We start from the raw sequence: 15,058 nt of genomic DNA, 5'->3' as shown, positions 1-15,058 counted from the left end.
TCACAGACTTTTACTGTCCAGGCTGGCTTTGAACTGTGATCCTCAGATCTCAGCTTCCTGAGTAGTAGCTGGGATTACAGGGGTGTCAGTTGTAGTGACTGGCAATTGAATACAGGCAATGTGCGATATGTCCTAGGAAGCAGGGAGCATGGAAATTCCCTCGGCATGGTTACAATCAGCTAGTGACAAGACTCCAGAGCTAGTGGCAAACAGGCCGCCCTGTGTAAGCCAGTGCAGCTCACCTCCTCAAGCCTGGGTTCTCTCATCCAGTGTGGGCACTGTGTTCCATGAAGGCTCCTCGGGAAATGAAGTGTACTTCCTGTGTGCAGAAGTCCACATTTATACATGGAAGAAATGGGGACCTGACACTGTGTACACAGGGTCAGGTTCATGCACCTCCCCTGGCTTCTCTGTCCAGTCCTTGGTGATGGCAGTGCTGGGTGATGGAACCCAGGATGTCAAGCATGCATAGGCAAGCACTGGGCCACGGAGCCTCACCTCAAGCTGACGTTCCCAAGTTCCAAGGCCAGCATGGTGGTCTGGTTACCATTTAGTCAGAAGATATGATTCTGTCTCCTGAATAATGCAGTGGTGTGTGTGTGTGTGTGTGTGTGTGTGTGTGTGTGTGTGTGTGTGTGTGTTCAAGATTTCCATCTCTGTGAAGTTGGGAGTTTGGACCGAGGTTAGATCTAGACACCAAGTTACATTCATAATCTGGGGGCTATAACTCATCCTAAACCTGAAGGTCATCTTTCTGAAGGACATCTTTCTGAAGGTCATACTTTCAAAAGAAGATCATCTTTCTTTCTGAAGGACATCATCCTGAAGGACATCTTTCTGAAGGTCATACTTTCTGAAGGTCATCGTTCTGAAGGTCATCTGCCTACTACTTAACGGCCGTATGGAGGTGATGACTCAGCCACAGTCAATGCCTCTCCTCACCAAAGATTCCTCAACACCTTCTTTACCATTCAGAAACACATTCCACAGGCACTATCGTCCACAGGCGCTATCGTCCACAGGAACTATCATCCACAGGCACTATCTTCCACTGGCACTATCGTCCATAGGTACTATCATCCACAGGCACAGATCGCTTCCCCAATCAACACCATGTCTTACTAGCACTGCAGTGGAGAACCAAAGAGAAGCAGATGAGATGCTAGGATACTATTTACAAAGGAGACAGCTGAGGCCCAGAGTCACACAGGCAGTGAGTGGCAGAGCCACAGTTTATGGCCCCAGGGACTGTGCACTCCTCCGTATCAGTGCTGACTTATCACATGACCCCAGACTGTCTTGGTTCAGTGAAGCATTTGGCCTAGCACCCAGCCCGTAGAAGCCTCACTCAGTCAATGGGGCTGGAGCTTCTGTGTGGCTGGAACGGGGAGGTCATGGAGTTTATTCTCAGCTGGAGAAAGAGGGAAAAGGATGGAGAGAAGAGCCTCAGGCTTTGAGACGCCTGGCACGTCTCTGGAAACTGCTCAGCCCTACATGAAAAGGCATTTTGGCTAACATCTTTATCACTCACCTGAAAGGAAACCCTTTGCGCTAGGAGATCAGGGCTCTGAGCCTGGTTTCCAGATGTCTCTACCAGTGGCTGGAGCAGTGAAATTTAACCCTTTCCTTCTGGACACTTCTGAAATCCTTTCCATGGAGCTCATCAGTCCTGAATCTCTTTGTCCAGCTGGTCTTGCGTGAATGGCATGGGCCAGGCCTGGCGTCACAGAGGACCTGAGAGAAGTTGGGGAGTGGCCTCTGCCCCCTGGGACATCTCACTGGTACAAGGTGGGCTTGTGATTCAGATAAAACTAGTTTGAGGCACAGCTTCATCATTTTCCAGCTAAGTGACTTCAGAAAGTGTGTTCGGGTCATGAGACCTCAGTTTTCACATTTGTCAAATGGATGCCGTAATTGCTAACCATCAAGATGCTGCTGCAGCTGCAGCTTCTGCTAATGGGGGTGGTGGTGATGATGGTGATAATGATGGTGATGATGATGGTGGTGGTGGTGATGGTGATGGTGATATGATAATGGTTATGGTAATGGTAATACTGATGATGATACAGTAAAGACACTCAGGTTAAGCCCCAGTTTATAAATACTAGATTTATAAAGTATGCTCAAATGGATTCAGGCAGACTGAGGTTCAAACCTGAGCTCCTCCATGTTTGTGGTCATCTGATCTTGGGTCAGGCCCTCGAGCATTCTGAGCTTTAAGTCTGACACATATAAAATGGTAAAGCTGTCCTTAATTTTATGTAGTCATTAGTGATGTGGGAGAGAGGGCAGCAGAGCAACTGTACCTACTAGTGCTTGCTCCCATTGCTGTGACGATGGTGATGATGGTGATAGAGATGATGATGATGATGATGATGATGGGGACGATCACACTGTCCATTATGTTGGTCCTCACCTGAGCTCACCTGGGCCCGAATGCAGCAGTACTGGGAGGTGTTGTGGTCACAGTGGCCAGGCTGATGAGCATGGGTGGATGCCTTGCTTACAGGAATGGATTAGTGACCCCAGTGGTTTGGCTTGGACTCCATTTTCCTTGAGCTTTGCTGCATGAGCTGTACCACACAAGGTCCTCAAAAGATGCAGCCCCCTGCTCTTCAGCTTCCCAGACTTCAGAACTGTGAACTAAAACTTCTATTATTGTATAGGTAAGGACTTAGACAGCGGTCATTAAGTACTATTACTATCATTCCTTTCCTTCTCTGCCTCATAAAACCCTTTATTAAATTCAAAAGACTTAAGAGTCTCCTCTTTCCTCTTCCTTCTTTCCTCCTCCCCCTCCTCCTCTTCTCCTATCTCTTCCTCCTCCTCTCTTCCTCCTTTCCCCTCCTCTCCCCTCTATGTCTCTCAATCTTCAGTAGAAACTGACTCTTTAAGCCCCACCCACCCCATTCTTGGGTAGAATATGATTGGTCCAGCTTGTGTGAGTCATCTTCTGCTGTCCAACTACAATTGGATGGGACTGTGAGGGGCAGGAGGGCTTCAGAGACTATAACTATGGCTGCCAAGGGTTTCTCTGAGGTGTGGAGCTAGCAATGTTATTCAAGGGGGTCAAAGGTGGAGGAGGGAGTGGCTCAGCATAGCTCTGTGAAGCTTTGCTGCACATAGCTCAAGCCAGGCATATTCTCCTGTATTTATAATTAAGAAGGGAAACTCTGGGCAGCTGTAGGAAAAACGTGTTGTTTTCATTCTAATGAAGTAGGTCTAGTACAGGAGTACTTTAAACTTTGCTTAAAGTTACTTGATTAGGTTCTTGGTCCTAAGGGCCCAATACAGCCCCCTCACTAAGGAATCAATGACTTGATTGTATGTACATAAAACCAGTGGGGAATAATGATGCTAACTGGCTCCATGTTGGCCACATGGTGGATGGTAGGGCATTGGGTTTAACTGGTGCCATCTTGTCTTCATGGTAGAGGCAGGGAAGTCCCACCACAGGTGATGGGAGTGCCTGACTTCCTAAAGGCAGGGGCAAGGACTTGGAAAATAGATGACTGGACCTGTCAATCCTATGCCATGAACTCAGGAGACTCTCTGAGCTCCCTGTGACTCTGCCCCCTGACCAGGGTCCTATTTAGGCCAGGACTAGTTCAGATGCCTTTACACTATGCCTGGTGTCTCCTGGCTCTCCTCCAGTCACCATAGTATCCTATTCAGCTCTCCATTGGATTTGTTCTGGTTTGTTGGTATTGTTTTATGTTCCTTCTTTGCTGGACTACTGTCATGGCTTAGTCTTCTCACAGTGTCAAGTGTATTCAAAGCTGCAAGTTTTCTGGGGACATATGTCCATCTGCATTCTCTGGCTTTCTAATAAAGACTCCCAGCTTGACCTTTCAAGACGTGGCTTTTCTTTTTTTTTTTTTTTTTTTTTTTTTTGCCAGTCCTGGGCCTTGGACTCAGGGCCTGAGCACTGTCCCTGGCTTCTTTTTGCTCAAGGCTAGCACTCTGCCACTTGAGTCACAGCGCCACTTCTGGCCATTTTCTGTATATGTGGTCCTGGGGAATCGAACCCAGGGCTTCAAGTATACGAGGCAAGTGCTTTTGCCACTAGGCCATATCCCCAGCCCCGTGGCTTTTCTTTTTTGCACCGATCTACTTCCCATACAACAATGATTTAGTCCTTCCAATAGTCAAGTGAATGAAGTTCTGCTTGTATCTGCATTTCAAAACTAGTTAAACCGGCTGGGAATATGGCCTAGTGGCAAGAGTGCTTGCCTCCTACACATGAAGCTCTCCGTTTGATTCCCCAGCACCACATATATGGAAAACGGCCAGAAGGGGCGCTGTGGCTCAGGTGGCAGAGTGCTAGCCTTGAGTGGGAAGAAGCCAGGGACGAAGCCAGGGACGGTGCTCAGGCCCTGAGTCCCAGGCCCAGGACTGGCCAAAAAAAAAAAAAGGTTAAACTGAGGCCCATACCAGCATAGCAATGTGCCCAAAGTCACACCAATGGAAGCGCTGCGGGGGGAACGGCCCCCAGACCAATGCACTGTTGTTCTTTGGCTCTTGGGGGAACAGGAGGCTACTGTGCCTTGGTGCCTGCTCTAAAATTGGAGCCCCTGAGTTTTGACCAGTTAGCATTAGTTATGCTGGTCATAGCCCAGATTCCAGAACTGTGTGGAGAAATGTAATTTGTAGCATCCCAGGTGGAAAATTTCTGATTCTCTCTAACGGAGAATGCCAAGGAGAATTGGTCTCTATCCTGGTGGAAACATAAACATCAATTCTGAGAATGAAGGAGAAGGGGCTGTTGGGGGAGGTCGTGGAGGGGGGTAGAAGGAGGTCCTGGAACTTGATGGAAAGCTGATCATTTGTCATCTTGAAATTAACCAGGGGTCTCCCTATTGCTGCCTTCTTGGGCTTTGCCTATGGGTTTTCTGAGAACACGTTCTTAAAAATCCTCTTGTCATTTTATGTGACCTGGAAAAAGAATATAGATTGTAAGGTGCTCAGGCTGTAGAATTTACACAGAGGGAGGGTTGACCTGTTGGGGGGGGGGGGGCGGAATGCGACGAAGCACCTCTTCTCTCATCGACCACACAGCTCTAATGTGCAGATGATGGACATGTGGGAGACTGGCCAGCGTTCCCTTTATTCGCTTCTCAGAGCATCCCTCCTGCTGACTTTGGGTGATTACCGATCAGGATTTCCAGACAGCAGAGGGCGCTAGGATTGGTGCAAATTGGACAGAGATCATTCCAGGATCAAGGAAGCAACCTTACCCTATGTGGCAAGAAGGGAAAATATTCCTCCGGATTTTCAGCAACGAAACACCTCTTATGCACTTGACGCTGAGTCCATGTAATAACCACAGTATTGTCTTCCTCTAACAGGCATGATTAAAGCAGACCCTTAGATTTTGCAGAGTTAAGGGGATGAAAGCAATAAAAAGCTATAAAGTGATACCTGCCATTCACTAAGCAATTACTTAGCACTAAATGCTTTTCCTGTGTTACTTCCCATAAACCACCGGACTGTCCCATCATACAAATAGAAGATGGAACTGAGGCTGGTCAAAAGAGGTGAAGTCAATATATGTTTTTGAGAGGTAGAATGGGAATTTACACACCGGTAGGTAACGGCTTCAGAGCCAGTGGATTTAACTGCAAGCTGTAGTGGTTCTGACAAGTCATTTAGGCAATTGAGAATGGCAACTCTGGGAGTTTGATGAGAGAAATTATTCTTTCATCTTGATGCTTCAAGAAGCCCTGAGCACTTGATATGAAGGGGGAGCCGTGGGCCTGTGGCTAAGTGGGTTTAAGGCCTGCAGGGCTGACCTCAGCTCTCCAGCTCTGCCCTGCCCCTGCACATATCTGACTGGCTTCTTAGGCCCCTCTGAGGAAGGAAGAGGAACATGATTGGGTGTCTACAGTGAGAGCAATCTGGCACTAGTGCATTTCTTCCTCCAGTAAACAGGCCTGCTGTACTCCCACCCCCAACATTTGTGCATGATTTTGATGTTAAAGAGCTTAAATAATCCTTCACGCTCATCAAGGTATTAGCTAGCTGTGTGTTTAGACTGAGCTAACTCCCCAACACACTCAGGATGGCTTATAAGCATGCACAAGACTCAGCAGAGGAAAATAAATGAAAATGAAGACAAATAAGACAAAGGAGGGAAACAATAGAGCAAAATAAGATGGGCTCAAAGGAAAAGAGATTAATACATGAATTACATAGCAAATAGGACTCTAGTGGCCAGTAAACTTTGAGCAGTCAGGGATACATAGGGACAGACTGTGTAGAGAGCCAGTCACAATGGCTCATGCCTGTAACCCCAGCTATTTACGGGATGAAAATAAAGGACCATAGTTTGAGACCAGTCTGAACAATATAAGTAAGATCCTGTCTCGACCATCAAGCCCAGTACTTGGAGACTGAGGTAGGAAGATCATGATGAGAGGCTAGGTCTAGACCAAAGCATAAGGCCCAGCTGAAAAATAACTAAAGCAAAGAGGGATGGAACATGGCACAAGTGACCAAGTAGCAAGCTTTGAGGCCCCGAGTTCAAAGCCTTGTACTGCTACCTCACAAGAATGCACAGAGTTCAGAAGGCACCAACATACGGTGTCTTGGGAAAGACACAAATGTTGAGTCTAAAAGCAGGAGGGCATTTATCTTCCTTTCTGGCCTTCATTCAGAAGATGCAGTATCAGCTAATGAACAATGTTTGCAACAGTGTTTTTTGTTTTTTGTGTTTTTTTTTGGTGCTGGTGCTGGGGCTTGAACTCACAGTCTGGGTACTGCCCCTGACCTTATTTTCTGTGTGTGTTTTGTTTTGTTCAAGACTGGCATTCTACCACTTGATCCATAGCTCTGCTTCTGGTCTTTTGCTGGCTAATTAGAGATAAGAGTCTCTCAGGGACTTTCCTGCCTGGATTGGCTTTGAACTGTGATCCTCAGATCTCAGCTTCCTGAGTAGCTGGGATGACAGGCATGAGTCAGTGCCTGGCCTCAGTGATGTTCTTAGAGTGGACATGAACTGCGTTGGATTGCTTTGTGCTATGAACCGCCAGGGCGCAATTCAGAAAAGGAAGGGAGGAGTCAGTATCAGATGCAGGTCGTCTGTCTCATGCACGCAGGCACCGTTATTAACAACACTTTGCTCGGAACATGAAGAGGAATGAGCTAAGAGGCGGATCTCCACACGAAGATTGTGCAGATACATTATACGCTCGCATGAGAGATATCACCATGAAATCCCTTTCTACACTTAATATAGGCCAAGAAAACACGGACATTAGAACACTGAGAAAAAAAAATCCTAGCTGGCAAGAGCCAGGAAAGCTTCCTGGGGGAGGTGAGCCTAGAGCTGGAAGTCAGAGGACAGAGACGGTGGGAAGGGATGGCCCAGAGCCCTGGGAGTCCACAGAGAAGAGACCTTCCTGCTTCAATTGGACAAGGAGGCTTGGGCCGTCCTCCCTGACAGCAGCTCCCTCCTCTGGAGCCTTCTGCTAACTCAGGACCATTTTAAACCCACCTTTTGGTTGTGGGAGGGGGTGTGGGAGAGTCCGAGAGCCACAAAGCTCAGTCAGTGCTCCACGCTGACTGAGCCCAGGAGGCCATCAGCACCATGACACCCCAGTGCAGGGTGGAGAAGCCTTCCTCCAGGTCCCTGCCCACTCCGGGCCCAGTGGCATCAGAACCACTATTTGTATTTACTGAGCAGCTATTGTGTGCATGGTGTCTCTGCTCTTTGTAGGAACTCTGAATGTCTTTTATGTATATGCCTTCTGCTGTGTATCCTTTCTCAACCTCGGACCCCGCTGCCCCAGGCCAAGCTGACCACAGTCTCTCTGTCTGAGCCGTCACTCAGCACCCAGGTCCTTGTCCTTCGAGGGTCTTTCCGGCTGCATCTCCTTTGCCACTGTGTCAGGACTCAGCAGTGAAGATGCCCAGAGCGCTCAAAAGAACTCGTGTCCCTTGTTGTTTCTCCCTCTTTGTAGCCTCATCCCTTCTCCATTCTCGGGGGGAAAAGCACTGGGAGACTGGTGGCTGGCATTGTGGGTATCCAGATATCTTTTTAAAGGTCATTAATTTGCATCCACTTATTAGGAGCTGGCTATTTCAAATCCCTTAAAAGGATTATTTGTAAGTAGCTGATATTTTCCCCCATCAGTGTGCTAGATTTAAGTTTTCTGTTAAATAATGTGCTGGTGGATGTAGTGGAAGAGTTTATAGCCTAAGAGGAAAAATGCACCCATTAAGGAAATCAAGAAAGGGAGTCTGCCTGGAATGTTTTCAGGAAGGTTCCAGTACCTGGCAGGAAGGAATACTTGGTGGTGGTGGGGGTGGGCAGTGGACAGGGAAGATTATTTGGCTGGATTTCTCCCAGGGGAACTGTGGGAACCCAGGGCTAGAGCTGAGTTCTCTGTATACACCTTAGTGGAAGAGAACCCAGGGGCTTAGGCAAGGCTTTTCATAAGCCTTGACAGCTGTGTTCATCCACTCATCTATCCATCACTGAAATCAACCATTCAGTTATGCGTTCAATGAACAGTTACCTGGTGCCTAGCTGGGGCCATGAACTACTTGAGATCCTGTGGCCATAACAGACCCGGCTCCTAGCTCTCAGGACTAATCTCACAGGATGGGGTGGACGATATATAAGCCAAGGAGTGAAAGAACAGTGGCAGGCCACACTGAGGGATGGACTGGGGAATGTCCCATGAGTTGACCTTTTATGGCATGTGGAGACTTTGTTCCAATGGGGGTGAAGGAGCTCCTGGGAAATAATCTAGAGAAATAGGCAGAGTGAGTCCATTCCTAGATGTACAAGAAAAGATTCCATCTCTCTCCTCATTAGTCTACCATGGCCCATGAATACAAGACTTTTTTCCTCCTTGAAAATACCGAGGAAGGCATCAGTTCATCCTCCACCTCTTTCTCAATCAATAGATGAGCTGCAGGTGAAGCTAAGGACCCTGCTTGAGTGTGAATGGCTCAGTCTCCTGTCTGTCTGTCTGTCTGTCTGTCTGTCTGTCTCTATTAAGGAGTTGTACAAAGGGGTTACAATTTCGTCAGTCAGGTAATGAGCACAGTGCTTCTTGGACAGTGTTCCCCTTCCTTCACTTTCTCCTGTTTGTCCCTCCCGGTCCTGCCCTCAAGTTGTACAGTCCAATTTTTACCTAGTATACATTGAATACAATGACTACATTTGCTCACCCTTCCTCCCTCTCTGCCCTCCCTTCCTGTGCTCTCCCTTTGCCCCAACCCCCCACAAAGACACGTTTCCATCTCCTGGAATTTGTTTTGATAACTACAACTTGTTCAGAGGAGTTATGCCTTTGGGTTTCTCCCCTCAGTATAACTTCCTTTAGTCAGTTTGTTTGTGTGTAAATACACACAGCTTTGTATAGGTTGCCATATCTAGTTGTATTTTAGATCTGGAATCCACATATGAGAAAAAGCATGCTTGGCTTGCCTCACTTAACATGATTTGCCCTATCCATCTTTCTATCTTTCCATCTATCTATCATCTCTCTACCTACCTACCACCTAATCTACTTACCTGCCTACCTAATCAACCTATCTGCCTGTCTGTCTGTAAATGACTCAATGTTGTTCTTTTCCCTGGATGAGTACAGTTGCATTGTGTATATGGAGCATGCTTTCCCGGTTCAGTCATCTACTGTAGGGATCCAGGTGGGGCTCAATCTCCTCATTCTGGGTTGTCCTGCTCAGATGGCCTGTTTTGGCTTTGTGTCTGTGTCACTGGATGACCTGCTCTTGTACCCCTCGGGTCTCCTCTTGAGGTGCAGGGGCAGAGCAGGCAGGCAGGGTGGGGAGGTAAATGCCAAGACGGGATTTGGAAGGGAGGCACGTCACTGCACACCTTGTACCTCACGCCTCCATTGGTAGATCTGTGTGGCACTTTCCTGACTAGGCTCAACCTTGTCTGACTCCTGTGATTTCTCTCCATTGGATCAGAACTCAAAGGCAGGGGGGAACGGGAGGTGTGTGATTGGAAACAGAGAGACTTCCATAGACCAAGAAAGGAGTGAGGGCAGAAGGGTGGGGAGGGAGAGAAAGGGAGAGGCAGAGGGAGAGAGAAGAAGGGAGAGAAGGACAAAAAGAGGAAGAGAGAGATGGAGAGATGTGAGGAAGGAGGGAGAAAAAGGAGGGAAAAAGGGAGAAGGAGATGAAGAGGGTGAGAAGGATAAGGAGAGAGAGAGGATGAGTTGTCCTAGCAATAGCTCTCTACAGGAGGCACCAAGACCTCCTGAAGCTCACAAAGCTCTACCTCTGCCACCAGAGCAGCTCTCTAGTTCTGAGCTCCCTTCCCCCGGCCCAGAAGTGTGGTGTGGCTGGCTGATTGTCCTGCAGCTCCCCAGAGAGGCGTGTCACTCCCCATTCCTGCAGCACCAGCCTTGCCACGGGCGGCCTTGCTGGTGTGAGCTCCAGTGGAGCCTTGGCAGGCAGAAGCCCCTCGCTGGCATGCAGCGAGAAGACTTCATAGAAAGCCTCCCTCCATCCCTAGAGATTCAACACACCCCAGCCAGCAAACATTCACGTGAAGCCCTGGTCTAATATCCTTTTCTAGACCTTGAGCAAAGTGAGTGAAATTATTTATGTGTGTTTTTTCCCCCATGCACACCAGGCACTTTTCTAAGCTCCTCTGAGCTCTCCTCATCCTCCCAATGCGATTCCATTGGTAAAACCATCTCTGTGTAGGAACAAGGAAACCAAGGCACAGGGCCTTTAACTAACATCCAGCGGCAGTCTTCGGCAAGGAGGAGGAGTTACCAGCCCTTCCTCTGGAATTCTCCAGAAGTTGCCCTGGAGACCAGGATTTGAGGCAAGTAGGGGAATGAGCAGGAGAGGGGGGAAGGAAGGGAGCTAGGAGAGAAAAGGCAGCTACTCAAAGATTCTATATCCATGTAGCCCCAGCCCCAACACACACACACACACACACACACACACACACACACACACACACACCATAAGCTGTTCACATACACACACACATACACACACCACAAGCTATTCTAAGGGTGTGTCAGGGAAGTGTGAGAGGGTCGTTCTCCTATCTTGCTGTCTTTTGGGATCCATCACACCTGTTTCCTTTTGGCCTAGAATTTCCAGAACACAACATAAGTCCATTCCACTTCCGAGATGTTTGCATTGCAGGACAGGAAGCTAGGTACCTCTATGGTACCCAGGACCCAGTACCTCTGTTTAGATGTGGGGGGGGGGGACAGGAAGAGAGCAATATATGGTGCAGAGTCCCCTCCCACCTTCCACGGTATCCCTTCCTTTCCCTGAACCCCACATGCCATTGAGGAAGATGCTCATGAGACCATCCAGACGAAAAACACCAGCCTATTTTCCACACATGGAGGGACCGGGGATGCGATTGGAATGGGCTATTCTGCAACCTGTTTGCCTGGAATCTTCTATTGAAATGATGTTCCTCCACATTTAATAAATGAGGTTTAATAGAACGCACTGGGGCAGCACCGGTGGAAATCTGTTGAGGAAAAGATGATGATTTCATTGTTTTGTTTTGTTTTTGTCTATCACCTCCTTAGGAACCTGATTTCTTATGATTTCCTTACCTCCCCCACCTCTCCCTCCTTCCCTCCTATTTTCAGGCTTTTAAGTTTTTACTTCAGCTTTCGAGTCCAGAGAAGCCCCTGGAGAGGAATTTGAGTGCTTTCCTTCATTACCCATGGCAGGGAGGGGCCGGCAGCCACCATCTCACCGCGCAGGGAACAAACAAAGTTGTAGACAGTTGTTGGAAAACATAGTTGGTTTCAGATGAACAGTTTCAAGATTCAGTTTGTCTATGTATAGAGAACAGCACAGTGGCGCTTCTCCCAGTGAAGGCGCTGGACGCTGGAGCTTCTGTGTATACCCGGGGCACGGATGTCAGGGCTGCCCAGTGCCGGAGGGGTCCAGGGAGGACATCCCAGCCACAGACAAGCCAGGCGCTGTAGGGACAGCATTATGTGGGTGGCGTTTCATCTACAGGATGGCCCTATGAGGTCGATCAGCTTCTTGTCACCTGTTACTTAGGAAGGGCATTGAGGCTCAGAGAGGTTCTGTAACTTCCTCAAGACACACAGCACCAAGTGGGGAGGGATTTGAACTGCAGCCTGTTTGTAGCCTCTGCTGTCTGTCTCAGGGACACTGAGGATCCAGAGGGTGAAGCACAGATCCTAGTTAAAAGTCTTGAATGCAGGCTGGGAATATGGCCTAGTGGCAAGAGTGCTTGCCTCATATACATGAAGCCCTAGGTTTGATTCCTCAGTACCACACATATAGAGGAAAAAAATAAAAAGCCAGAAATGGTGCTGTGGCTCAAGTTGGCAGAGTGCTAGCCTTGAGCAAAAAGAAGCCAGGGACAGTGCTCAGGCCCTGAATTCAAGCCCCAGGATTGGCAAAAAAAAAAAAAAAGTCTTGAGTGCTAGTCAGGCACTGGTGGCTCATGCCTGTCATGCTAGCTACTCAGGAGATTGAGATCTGAGGATTATCGTTTGAAGCCAGCCGGGGCAGGAAAGTGTGAGATTCTTACCTTCAATGAACCACCAAAAAAAAAAAAAAAAAAGAAAGAAAGAAAAAAAAAAAGGGAAAAAAAAGCTACTGGTGCTGGGAGAACTGGGCAGCCATATGCAGAAAACTCAAAGTAGACCCAAGCCTATCACCATGCACCAAGATCAACTCAAAATGGATCAAGGACCTCAACATCAGACCTGAATCCTTGAAACTACTGAAAGACAGAATAGGAAAGACGCTAGAACTTATAGGCACAGGAAGGAACTTCCTGAATAGAGTCCCAGGGGCACAACAAATAGGGGAAAGACTCAACAAATGGGACTACTACAAATTAAAAAGTTTCTGCACAGCTAAGGTCATAGCCACCAAAATAGAAAGACAGCCAACGATATGGGAAAGGATATTTACCAGCACAGCAACAGACAAAGGCCTGATATCGGTCATCTACAGAGAACTCAAAAAACTAAGCCCCTCCAAGCCCAATAAACCTATTAGGAAATGGGCAAAAGAGCTAAAGAGAGACTTCACAAGAGAAGATATAAAAATGGCAAAGAAACACATGAGGAAATGCTCAACATCCCTGCTAGTAAAGGAAATGCAAATAAAAACAACCCTGAGATACTACCTCACCCCAGTTAGAATGGCCTATACTCTGAACTCAGGAAACAACAATGCTGGAGGGGCTGTGGGGAAAGAGGAACCCTTCTCCATTGTTGGTGGGAGTGCAAATTAGTACAACCACTTTGGAGAACAGTATGGAGGTTTCTCAAAAAGCTCAATATAGACCTACCCTATGACCCAGCCATACCACTCCTAGGCATCTACCCTAAACAGCAAAACCCAAGATATCAAAAAGACATTTGTACTTCCATGTTTATCACGGCACAATTCACAATAGCCAAAATATGGAAACAACCCAGATGCCCCTCCACAGACGAATGGATCCAAAAAATATGGTACTTATACACAATGGAATACTACATAGCGATTAGGAATGGTGAAATATTGTTGTTCGCAGGGAAATGGTCAGAACTCGAACAAATAATGTTGAGCGAGACAAGCCTAGAACACAGAAAACAAAGGGGCATGATCTCCCTGATATATGACTGTTAACAAAGGGAGATGGAGAGACAGTAGAGACCAAGTCTGTGAATACTGTATATGTTCTTGATACATTGTATATTGTATATATGTCTACCTGACCTAGACAAGGGATAGAAAAACAGGACGTAAGATATCACAAGAAATGTACACACTGCCCTACTATGTAACTGTACCCTTTTTGCACAACACCTTGTAAAAAAAAATTTATGTTCAATTAATAAAGAAAGAAAGAAAGAAAGAAAGAAAAAAAAGCCAGAGTGTTAGCCTTGAGCTAAAAAAGCTCAGAGGTAGTGCCCAGGTCCTGAGTTCAAGTCCTAGGACCAGCACGCGTGCGCGTGCGTACATGCACGCACACACACACATACACACACATCTGGGTTCTGCAGGTCAAACTGACAGCCGAGGGCCTAGCTCTGGCATGGAGGGTTTGCCTGGCACGTGCAAAGCCCCTGGTTTGATCGACAGCACTGCAGAGCAGCTGCGGAGCCCAAGCTCCCTGTTCCGGCGTTGGGTCTTCACGTGCACAGTGTTAGCACACAGTTAACACAAAGGCCTGGGCACAGAAACTCCACAGACCAGAGGCTTGGCTGTGTGGCCCAGGGGCTGCAGGAGATGGATGGAGGTGCTAAGCTGTTACAACAGCATCCAGCTGATGGAGGCCCCACTCCTCTCCCTTTGTCTTTTCAGACTGGCTTGTCTGCAGATCCAGCCATCAGCTCCTTCCCCCTGCCCCCCTCTCCCTGTAGGACCACACAGGGACCTCTTCTTGCACGGACCTGCCATCTCTCACCAGGTTAGAATGGGAACACAAAGGGGGGAAATTCAATTAAAACAAAACACCAAACAAAAACATGTCTGTAACAGATTTATGAATAGCCTGCAATGCTTGGTAATAGGGGATCTATAAGTCTATTCACAAGAATTGATAGGGCAAATATTCCACAACTATATTAAAGACACCACTCATGCCTGGGTGCTGTCTTCAATCTGTTGACTTAGCTGGCCACAGAATATGGCTTATCTACAGGAAACCAAATGGGGACCCAGCCCCACCCCCAGCTCCAAACCTCTCAGTGTTCCAAGCATGCCCCCCAAAGTAAGCAAATTGTATAGTATGATGCAGGCTGAAATATCAAGTGCATAGAAACCAGACACTGGCTTTCGTACTATATGTACGCGCATTGTAGGGTGTGATTGAACTTGGTGGGCAAAATGTCTTTGCTGGGGAGGGAGATTGGGATTAGAGAAAGGCAGAGGTGAACAATCAGGCTTGCCATTTGGATCTTTCCCTTGTTCTTTATTAGCTAGTATCTTAAATAATTCGGAATATAAAAGTCAAGCATGCTTCGTGCCAAATGCTAGTGGCTCGTGCCTGTAATCCCAGCTACAAAGGAGGCTGAGATCTGAGGATCATAGTTTAAAGCCAATCCTGGACAGGAAA

This window comes from Perognathus longimembris, chromosome 3 (assembly GCF_023159225.1).
Source record: "Perognathus longimembris pacificus isolate PPM17 chromosome 3, ASM2315922v1, whole genome shotgun sequence".
Taxonomy (NCBI): domain Eukaryota; kingdom Metazoa; phylum Chordata; class Mammalia; order Rodentia; family Heteromyidae; genus Perognathus; species Perognathus longimembris.
This window is presented reverse-complemented; position numbering follows the sequence as displayed.